The sequence below is a fragment of the Gymnodraco acuticeps genome, unplaced genomic scaffold (genome assembly GCF_902827175.1).
Source record: "Gymnodraco acuticeps unplaced genomic scaffold, fGymAcu1.1, whole genome shotgun sequence".
NCBI classification, from domain to species: Eukaryota; Metazoa; Chordata; class Actinopteri; order Perciformes; family Bathydraconidae; genus Gymnodraco; species Gymnodraco acuticeps.
The window spans coordinates 125,528-136,146 of record NW_022991666.1 but is presented as its reverse complement, the minus strand read 5'-3'; positions in this window follow the sequence as shown (position 1 = coordinate 136,146).

Sequence of the window (10,619 nt, the reverse complement as noted above, 5' to 3'; positions counted from 1 at the left end):
AAGATATGCATTTCTTATCAATTATGCAATTGAGTCCTCAGGTTATGAAACTGAATTGAGCTCTACAAGGTCACATAATCCTCAAGTTCAGGTACAAACATGAAAAATCATCAAATTGGGTTTTTTATAAAGCAGTGTGTTGTGTACAATAGGATGTTGTGCTAATGTACCCCCCCCCCCCCCTCCCTCAGGCTACACTCTCTCCCTGTAATAAATAATGCTCTTTTTTCTCCTCTGCTTAATTTGTTCTCTGTTGTAACGTCAGTGCTGTTCAATAAATTATAAATCGCGCTGTTCAACCTGCCGCATATCTCTTGTTTCATTCGTCTGTCAAACTCTTTTTTCACATTGTGTTTCAAATGCCACACGCATGCACGTCCCTGATGTACACACTAACACACACACACACACACACACACACACACACACACACACACACACACACACACACACACACCACACACACACACACACACACACACACACACACACACACACACACACACACACACACACCAGGTCTCCAGTTGTACCGATGCCTGTACATCGGGCTGTTTAACTCCAATCTCTCACTTGATTTGATAAAACTCGGAGCAGACTGGTTTATAAGCACATTGAGGACGGAATACAAAAAGGAAAACAGCTACAGGAAAACACGTTGAATTATTACAAGCCGTACATAAGCTTAAGAAGATGGTAATTGGTTTATAAGTGAGTCAATAATACATACAAGAAGCTGGAATACCTAAAAGGTGCAATTTGAACTGCCTATCATTGACATAATTGTTCATTCAGTGTGTGCTAGATCTGCTTTAAGCCGTGAAATTGCACACTGAGAAGTAATCCTGCTGCTCCGTGTTATTCCACAAAGTTGAGTATCAGCGCGCGAGCTGAGGGATGGTTTAGAGATTTGTTGCAGACGCACAGCGTGATTCTTTCACTTTCTTTTCTCAGAGGTTTTGGGCAGCAGAGCTCGCCTACACACACCAGCTGGCTGTTGTCTGGGGAATCGTCTCAGCCATCTTTTTTCTGATGAAATCTGAGGAAATCCACAAGAGCAGCCCGAGGCAGACCACATATCCTTTTTTTTTTACTCCTTCTCTATTCAATCATTCTCAGTGATAGGCCTCTCCTTTGGAGCACTGGCTCCACTCCTCACACCAATTAGCGAAAGGCAAAGAGGCCGGCTTGTTTGTCGGCACGCAGGCGGTAATTGGATAATCCCTGATATTTGGGAGAATGCAAAAAAGGGAATCTGTAATTAAACCAGAAATTCTGTCAAATATTGACACAGATGAGTCCTGCAAAGTACAGATACAGTGGAGAGTCAATATTAGTGTGCAGGTTTTTAAATTCCACAAACTTTTATGCACAAGGGCAAATGATGACGTTCCATTATAAAGTTTAGTCGCTATAATTAAACAGACAAAACATCAAATCCATCCTAATATGAATATACATACAATCCCTTGGTTTAATAAGCTTTAAATCCATCACGTTCTTTCTCCATGAACGCAGATAAAAGGTGAACTGAGAAAGGGAGGAAAGATTGACCAGGTTGTTGAGTTTTATGAATGTTGCAGCATATATCTGTTATATCTGCATATCACTTACTTTTATTTCAGAATGAAACTTCCAAAATGGACCAAAGAGACTGCCCATCCCATAATAAAAACATAAAAGATAAGCCAATAGAGTGGTGCAGTGACGCGTCCTAAAACCCGGAAGTAAGCTGCGCATGGGTTCCCTTGACAAAAAAGCAATGGGATTTCTCCATAGGCTTTTGGAAAATAGCTCATAATCGATAGATTTATGATCGATATATTTATGATTAGAAAATTATAAAAGTAGGGTAGACATGTGCATATTATCCGGCTGAACAAAACGTGCATTTATCTAACAGGTTCGTTTTCCACAGACCTTATTTTGAACTATTTTCCAAAACCCTATGGAGAAATCCCATTGCTTTTTTTGTCGAGGGAACCCATGCGCAGCTTACTTCCGGGTTTTAGGACGCGTCACTGCAGCTCTCTATAGGTTAAAATGTTACATTTTCCTGATGAGTGGTCTCAACGGCTGTTCACAATACTCCTCCAACACATTATGATGTTCATTTTGTAAATCATGGTCCCATTCAGAGTAAAATAAAGCAGGGCGTGCTTTAGGACGTGGCTATCTCGTTATTGGAAAGTCATAACCACCATGATTTGCTCGACTGTCTCAAATTGTAATGATTGTGTGCATTGCTTGAATTGTACTTAACAGACTGTATGTGGTTTGTCTTGTGTGTCATGTTTTGCATTTTGTCTTTTGTTTATGTATGTCTGTAAGTTGTTGCTATTGTCGGGACCCCCTTGAAAACGAGATGGTGCATCTCAAGGGGTTTATGCAATGAATACAAATTTCTATATTATCCGGTCTAGGAGATGTCCATCTTTTAAAACTTTGTTTTCAGATCAGAAAAGTTCATTGTTAATGTTGGCTGCCTGAACATGTCTTAATTGTTGTTCAGATGTACCAGAAAATCCTGACGAAGCCTAACTCTTGGCTTCAAAACCATAGTCTTTCAACCAATGAAATGATTACACAGTAAGAGCGCTGATTATTTGTATACAGCTAATGTGGGAATGCTTTCAATGCCAATGCTAAAGCTGATGTTTAACATGCATACAAGTATTTACACTCTAAGTTAAGCGTGTTAACATGCTAACATTTGATAATAAACTAAAGCATTAGTTTTTCTCAATTCAACTTATTCACTTAATTCAACTTTTGACCAGATGAAGTCTAGGGTTTTAAGGTCAATTTAACACTCCATTCACTAGTTGTTAAGACATTTCCGTCAAAACCCCACATTTGAACTTCCTGGCACAAGCTGTCATGGCATCATTGGTATCTGTGCCAATGTCAAGTAAATCCTTTAAATGGTTGTCGAGACATGTCACACACAAAAAACAATGCCACCCGGCTGAAGTAAAGGTCAATGCATCACTGCTGGGACCATTCATGTCTGTACAATTGCAAATTCCTCCTGTCTTTGGTGACATGTTTTTTAGCCGGAATCAAAGTGATGGACTGACCAACAGCCCTTGTTTTTGCATCCTCTGAAGGATGAAGTGTAGATGCCTCAACAGAAGCCTACACGGCATTTTAGAAATTATCTCTTCCCACAGGGTGACCTTTGGACGTCCCATTGTGTCAACAGCGTGCTGAGATACACAGCTTTGTAGCAACACCTCTCTAAAAGCCATCACAACAAGACGTCTCCTCTCAGAGTCCACTTAATGAGAGTGTATCGTCAGCGTTCTGGCCGCAATTACAGTGCTTAGGACTTTTTAATGATATGTTAATGGCTTGGCTGTATTACCTCTCAGCTGCCCAAACAACATTAAATACCCTGCGGCTGATTAATCCGGCGTCCACAAAAACACCCAATTAGAGGGAAAAATGTTAGATTCGAGTTCTGCCAACAACTCTAGAGCAGAATCCAGGAGCCAACAAACGCCACAAGATGAGTAAGTAAACGGAGATATAAGGAAAAGCGTTTGGATCAGTTTATTACTCTTGTACACTGAATACACAGTATCATATCCAGGCAGGAGGAATACAAGGAACGGCTTAGGGTGTAAAATAAGGCAAGAGTAACAGAAAATAACGAGTAAAGAGTTTACAGACACCTACAAATGGGGATTATTAGCAGGATTGCTATTAAAAATACATTTAAAATAATGAATCATATACCATGCAACGTTTTTTTATTCTTGTATGATGACAGCATTTCACAGTTGAACGTTTTAAAGGTTGCTGATTTGTCTTGTTCATCAAAGTTCTGCTTTTGCTGACAGATAGTTATTTACTTCTAGAGTTTGTATACAAATTGAAGGAGAACAAAACAACACAAAAGTTCCTACACAACAGCTTCTGCCCCTCGGTAAAAGATACAAGTCTCTCCAACTCAAAGGAATACAACATAATTCACAGTGAGTCCAAATCCCCCCCTCAGGTGTTCCTAGGTTTTTGGATTTGGTGACTCAAAGGCAATGTCTTTGCTGAGCGTTTGTCTTCACACTGACTCACCGAAAGTTAGACCTTCCAGATACATGACCCTTTATAATTCGATCATTAAAACCTCTTGACACACTGTGTTTTTCTCTTTTTACTAGACTTTAAAACCAGCACTCGTCTATAGCTCGTCATCGCAGGAAACGGCGGTAAAGGAGTCATTCCTAGCATTCGGTGCCATTTCGGTTAATCAAAAATAAAAAACAGAATTGTCCATGTTTTTTTTATTTAATCTGAATGATGGCTTGGTAAAGTAAGAAACATATTTTGGTCAAACTCAGGATATTATGTTTAAAAAATGTATTTTTTAACATCCCCAGTTACTGTGTGTCCACCCTGTTAATGTGAAAAATAGTAACAGGGTGGACATTTTATACTAAACTTGGCTATTGCTACATGCGTGATGATAATCAAGCTAGCACTTGGTGACAACAGGAACACATATTTGATAGATATATTTGCCATATTTTCTAAATGTAAAACAAATGATCAGTTTCCACTAAAAATGAGCATAACAGGGTGGACATTTATGCTTTACCGCAACAGTTAAGTTCTTTAAAGAACGTTAAAAAAACGCTGAAGGAAGAATGCATACACTCTGCTTCTTGAAGATGATTTTCCCGCTCAAAATGTGTCCTTCTTCTTGAGTCATACAAATAGTAGAATAGTAAAGGGGCGTGTCCAGAGGGATTCAAATCAGAGTAACAGGGGGGACATTCAAACAGAGGACACACACTTTAAAAAAAACTTTAAACAATACAAATGAATTAATAACAACAACAAATGTGGTGAGGAATATTAGCAAAAGGGTTATACACCAGTGACAAAAATGTAGAATTTATTTGTATTTCTTTAATTTATTTTTTTATATCTGTTACAGAAGTTGAGCAAACATGATTGGGGACACAACAATGTGGTCTACTTGTGCTAAAATCGGAGTTATTATTTAGAATTTAGAATATCCTGGGTAAATAACATTGTTGTTTTATGGTAGAGGGGGATACACATTTAAAATCAAGCTTTTAAAAAATAAGCATTAGACCTTTTAAATACAAAATATATGATGTGTGTTGGGGACTTAAATGGCACCGAATGCTAGGAATGACCCGGCAACATTTAAATCTACTTTGACTACATAAAGCAATAAAACATGAACACTTCCAAGGTTTTTAATTGACAATGCAACCTGTTTAGGGGCCCCAGGGCAACGATAAGTTGTTGGGCCCCTGCTGCCTACAATTACCTGTAATGGATCTGACAATTTACAATGAAGTCAAAGTCAACTTTATTATCAATAGCCTATCTGTGAAAAAGTAAAAAAAATCACCAAAAAAAGGCACAATAATAACATATATAACAATAGCAGTCTGGTAGATAAAAAATGAATATATGACAACAGTACAAATAACCTAAAAATGCAGTTCATACTTTTTTTAAAATAAACGTTTCCTTATTTACATACGTTTAACGAACTACTATCTGCAATCCATTGCTCTTGTTGAGCGACAGGGTTCGATTACACTGGTCTTTGGTTTGTGGGTTTGTTTTGATTGTATGCTGACCTACCAGCAGAGGGCGCGTGCTCCCTTGGCCACGCGTTCACTTTTTGGACTTGGAAGCCAGCAACACAGAGGTTACATTTCATCATCATAGGGTGAGTACCAAAGTCTTATATATGTTAATAAATACTGATGTTATGAAGAACACGCTGTTGGTACATGATAGAGCTGTACTGACTAGCATGGTAGCTAAACGTGGGCTCTTTGTGTGTATACACAGAGGTGTAAAGTAACTAAGTACATTTACTCAAGTACTTTACTTAAGAACAATTTACAGGGACTTGTAACTTTACTTAAGTATTTACATGTGTATGCTACTTTGTACTTCTACTCCACTACATGTATTGAATACCTTTAGTTACTTCACAGATGTGGATGGAATGATGTGAAATATAACCAAGTGTTAAATCAGACTTTAGTTCCACCTGGAGTAAATCCACCAGCTACCCTGCAGTATACAAAGTCATTCAAACTAGCTGCACCTTCACCAGCTTTGAGAACACTTTCATGATCAATCATTATAAAACATATCATATATATTATTCTGAAATGGACCAATCTGCACAACGACTACTTTTAATTATATTTTGATGAGAATACTTTTCTACTTTTACTTGAGTAACATTTTGAATGCAGGACTTTTACTGTAACAGAGTATTCCTACACTCTGGTACTTCTACTTTTACTCAAGTACAAGATCTGAGTACTTCTACTTTTACTCAAGTACAAGATCTGAGTACTTCTACTTTTGCTCAAGTACAAGATCTAAGTACTTTTACTTTTACTCAAGTACAAGATCTGAGTACTTTTACTCAAGTACAAGATCTAAGTACTTTTACTCAAGTACAAGATCTAAGTACTTTTACTTTTACTCAAGTACAAGATCTGAGTACTTTTACTCAAGTACAAGATCTTTTACTCAAGTACAAGTACTTTTACTCAAGTCCAAGATCTAAGTACTTTTACTCAAGTAGATCTGTGTACTTCTACTTTTACTATATTTTGATGCTAATACTTTTCTACTTTACTTAGTATCACCATCTGAAAGTAATGTAACCAGATTACTTTCCGTTACATTTGGACGACCTCAACATTAAATGCAACAAAAAGAGAGAAATATCAATAATATGTTGTTTACTTCTTATGTACTTATAAGACAACAGAACAATGGACCTTAGAAAAGAAGAAACTAGCATATTTAGGATCAAAAATGTGTCTCTTAAATTGAAGCTAGACCTACAGAACAGTAGAGCTTACTCTACAATAAGTGTTTTAGTTTAATACATGAATTAAAAGCATTGTTTTAATAAATCAGGTGTCCACATATTGCAATAAAAATGTAGTAAAACAAATTAAGGTAACTGAAATGAAAACCAAAGAGACAATTAACATTGTAATCCTGCAAGTAATCCCCGTTTCTTAAACAGGTAATGTGAGTAAGTCTTTTCTTAAATGTACTGTGAATGCTTTTTTTTGTTATTCAGACTTAATCCCTTTACATGTAATCCGTTTCTCCCCAAGGCTGATTTATGTGTTTAAATTATAATGACCTCGTCCAAGAAGGTTTTTGGTTCTGTTGGTTTCTCGGTATGTCAGTAGGTTTGAGACAAAAAAATACTGTCTTTCAGATTTCAGTAAAACTTGGAAAGGTCTAGCTTGGGCGACGAAAAAATAACATTTATTTTGAATGGAATCACATGGCAGAGATACACATTCCCTTGAGCTAATGTTTGGCTTACTAATTCACGTATTCCTTTGTCAATGAAAGACGATAAAGAAGCTAGCAGTGGTTTGCTATTGGCTGTAGAAGGGATACTAGAAATACCCCTGCTCTGTGTGACAGTTTAAATTCAATCCCTGTTTGACTAATCGTATTACATCCCTTCATGCGGTGCTAACAATCATCATTTCCTCCTCCATGAAAGCCTCTCTCAGAGCGTCAGGCAGGTCTTTCAGCTCCATCTCGTCTGTCTCTTATCACCTCTCATCAGCAGGGGTGGAGAGAGAGGTTGGAAGTGGGAGGGGGGGGTCTGTGAAAAAAGGAGAGCCCAAAGAAGGCAGCATCCTTATCAAACGCCCGGCTGCTGAGCCTGGGTTAAAAATAGAAAAACCCGCGGAGATTGGCATCGATTTCTGCAGGCGTCGACGTCCCGATTGGCAGCAGCTCGGCCATCGAGGGAATCCGCCAGACTGCCTATGATGAGATGAGATGGAAGATAACTTCTGACGAGCCCTCCACATCTCTAATCACACACACACAGAAAAGTAATTACCCACATGCACACACCACTACTCGCTGCCCCCTGAGCAAAGTAATGGCACGTTGGCTGGCTGAGCATCCACCTGTCCGCTGTCTCCTGCCAAGTCAGAGCTCATGTGCTGACACGCATACAAAATACCTCTGGATGTCCCTCCACAGCCACCGTCCGCCGTCCTTAAGGGTTATCTCACTAAATGATCTTCCGTCAGTAAATAGGGCCTAATATCCATGAGGCTGGGGGCTGTCCTTAGTTTTACTGTAAATGACTCCACTAAGTGATTACTGTTATCACTCCGCTTTACTGCACTCCTTCTCCCTGAAGTGTCAGCAGTCATTCAGTGAAGAAGTGCCTGGCATGCTGATATCTATATTTCAAGGATGCAGAGGTGGGAAGTAACTAAGTACATTTACTCAAGTACTGTACTTTACTTGCCCATTTTGTGCTACTTTGTACTTCTACTTCCACTACAATTCAGAGGTAAATTGTGTACTTGTATTCCACTGCATGTATTTAACACCGTTAGTTACTTTACAGATGTGGATGAATGATGTGAAATATAATCAAGTGTTAAATCAGACTTTAGTTCCATCCATCCATCTTCTCCCGCTTATCCGTGGTCGGGTCGCGGGGGTAGCAGTTCCAGCAGAGATCCCCAACTTTCTTTTCCCTGGCGACATCAACCAGCTCTGACTGGGGGATCCCAAGGCGCTCCCAGGCCAGCGAAGAGATATAATCCCTCCACCTGGTCCTAGGTCTACCCCTTGGTCTCTTCCCAGCTGGACGTGCCTGGAACACCTCCCTAGGGAGGCGCCCAGGTGGCATCCTAACTAGGTGCCCGAACCACCTCAACTGGCTCCTTTCGACGCGAAGGAGGAGCGGCTCAACTCCGAGTCCCTCCCTGATGACCGAACTTCTCACCTTATCCCTAAGGGAGACGCCAGCCACCCTGCGGAGAAAACCCATCTCGGCCGCTTGTATCCGCGACTTTAGTTCCACCTGGAGTAAAATCCACAAGCTACCCTGCAGTATACAAAGTCATTCAAACTAGCTGCTCCTTTACCAGCTTTGAGAACACTTTCATGATCAATCATTATAAAACATATCATATATATTATTCTGAAATGGACCAATCTGCACAACGACTACTTTTACTGTCGCTACTTTCACTATATTTTGATGAGAATACTTTCCTACTTTTACTTGAGGAACATTTGAATGCAGGACTTTTACTGTAACAGAGTATTCCTACACTCTGGTACTTCTACTTTTACTAAGTACAAGATCTGAGTACTTCTACTTTACTGAAGTACAAGATCTGAGTACTTCTACTTTTACTCAAGAACAAGATCTGAGTACTTCTACTTTTACTCAAGTACAAGATCAGAGTACTTCTACTTTTACTCAAGTACATTATCTGAGTACTTCTACTTTTACTCAAGTACATTATCTGAGTACTTCTACTTTTACTCAAGTACATTATCTGAGTACTTCTACTTTTACTCAAGTACAATATCTGAGTACTTCTACTTTTACTCAAGTACAAGATCTGAGTACTTCTACTTTTACTCAAGTACAAGATCTGAGTACTTCGTTGTCACTTTTTCAGATAACCTGCTGATAATGTGGTTTCTGCCTTTAAAGTAAGAGCCAGCAGTTTGACGTGCATTTATTTCCATGTGATGTAGAAGGGACACCACGAGTAATTAGTCCGTTCACAGATAATATGGAGACAAATCTCCCTCTATATCAGCTTAGGTTTTGTGAGTTTGATTTAAATTTGTTACAGCTCTTCATTCAGCATTTTCTTTATAGTGTATTATTTAGATTATCTAGTTATATGTCTTTCTATTGTGAATTTTTATATAATTTGTATTATATTAGTATCTTATTGTATCTTTTAAACTCATGTAATGCTGTATATTATATCTCCTTTGTTAATTCCATACAGAAAATCTTAGTCTGAAATCATTTCCCATCTGAGATCACTTGCTGTTTCCAGTCTCTGTGCTACGCTAATTAATAATACACATTTTGAATGCTAAATTAAACAAAAAAAGTTTTTTTTAAGTAGAACAGAACAAGTTTTAATTATTTTATTGAACAATTATTTGTTTCATTGAAGAACGAAAACAGGAAGTTGAGTTAAATTTTACTCATCCCCCCAACCCCACTCATTAACAAAATGCACCCCCATCCAAAAATCCCCACAAAGTCCCATTCAAAATGAAAAGAGCCCTTCTCCCTCCAAAAAGTCCGTTAAACATGCAAATCTTCCTTCAAGCAATCCTCTGCTTTTTGCTAAAGCCTTTCAGTCAATGGGCTCTTCCTGGGCCTCATCAACATCCAACGGCCCGTCCACACAGCGGCGTGCGTTGAAGCTTCCAACGCTTCTGCCCATTCACTTTGAATGGGATGACGTCACTTTTAGCCGAACTGCATTTTGGGAAGTGACGTAGAGCGTTGCTGGCTTCAAAAGTTGAGCAATGTTCAACTTTTGACGCCTCGATGGAGGGCGTCAGCCAATGAAATCCCGTTTATGCAAATCTGCCAGTACAAGCGCTAGCCAATCAAACCGCGTGTATGCTGGAGAGACGACGCAGGTCATTTCCTCATATTCAAAAAAATGGAGGGAAAATTCATTGTAGCGGTAGAGAATCACCCGGTGCTGTATGATCAGTCTCTGTTCATCTACCGGGATACAAACCGGAGGAGCGAGGCATGGAGGGAGGTGGCAGAG